The sequence below is a fragment of the Rhea americana genome, unplaced genomic scaffold, assembly GCF_003343005.1.
Source record: "Rhea americana isolate MKP2758 unplaced genomic scaffold, rheAme1 scaffold_484, whole genome shotgun sequence".
Taxonomy (NCBI): domain Eukaryota; kingdom Metazoa; phylum Chordata; class Aves; order Rheiformes; family Rheidae; genus Rhea; species Rhea americana.
Window position 1 is genome coordinate 223,915 of NW_028186628.1, and position 1,356 is coordinate 225,270.

Here is a 1,356-nt window from a genome sequence, read left to right on the forward strand (position 1 = left end):
GCCTGGGGCGCCGCTTTCTCAGTTCATGGTACCCCCCAGCGCGGCCGAGTCCAGCGGGGTCGAGCCGTCAGCATCCGCTCGGAGACCTGCCGGGAGGAGAGAGAAAGGAGTGAAAACCTCTTCCCGCGCCGCTTCCCGCGCCGCTACGGCTAGTCCGGCCGCGGGCATCCCCCGCCGCGGCATCCCGGTCGCAAAACGCTTGGGCTTCCCTGGCTTTTTTTTTATTATTATTATTTTTTCTCTCCTTTTTATGCAATTTTTGACCCCAGGTGGCCTTTCAGGTTTCCTGGCCGGGCGGCTCTTTTCGGAAGCCCGCTCAGCTCCCGGAGACCTTTCCCAGTTTGGGGCCTCGGGTATTTTTATTCGATAGAGTGGCCCCAAGCGTTAAATTCCCTCCCGCGCCCGCCACGCCYCCGAGCCCGCGGCTCGCCCCTCGGTCGCCGCGTTTTCTCGGGAAGCGGGGCAGATCGAGCCCCGCGGCGCCCTACGAGCCGCTGGAGAATCTCCGCGCGGGCCGGCCCTTCCCGCCTCCGGAGCGATGCCCGTCTCCATAGCGACCATCACCGCGCAACCGCTCTCCCAGCCTCTTCCCTCGCTTCCGAGGTGACACTTTTGCCCGTTCTTCCCCCCCCCCCTTTTATTTTTTCCCAGTTTGGTGCAACTGAATGCACGTAAAAAAATAATATTTTTTTAAAAAAAAAAGCCCCGCGCGCCTCCCTCCTGCCCCGCTGCCCTCCCGCGCGCTCCTGCACGAGGATGACTATCCCGGCAATTAGCAGCCGTGCCAATTAAACCCGAGCAGGTGCTGGTTAACTCTGTGCTGAGTAATTCATACCCGGCTGCCAGTAAATTGCTTTAAATTGGAGAGCCGGGCGAGGGAGCAGAGTTAGCACTCCGCAAATGGGGGAAGAAAGAGCGAAGCAGCAGCTCAGCTGGGAAATGTTTTTACAAAACAAGGAATTGGGGAGGGGGGGGGATGAATCCACAGCTCCGAGCGCTGGGAAGGCGGGAGAGTGGATACCTCTTCCCTAGTTTTTATTTCTGGGTATTTTCACTGCTTATATACATTTCTAGGCGATTTTACCTATTTCTAAGGAATTCTGCCACGGCACCGCGTGCGCATCGGCTCTTAGCCTCCCRAACGCGCGCCCTGCCTCGCGTTACACCCCGACCGCTGCAATTCTGCGGGGCCGCGGGCCGGCYCGCTGCAACGAGTTCCCCAGGTCTCTGCCGCCCGCGCACAAAGATCCAGCCCAGTTTCCACCCCAGCAAAATTCGGACGGGTCCGGCGGCGAAGAAAGCGGGGGGGACGCGGGGCGGGAGCCAGCGGAGACCGGGGCGGGAGGGACGGGGGTG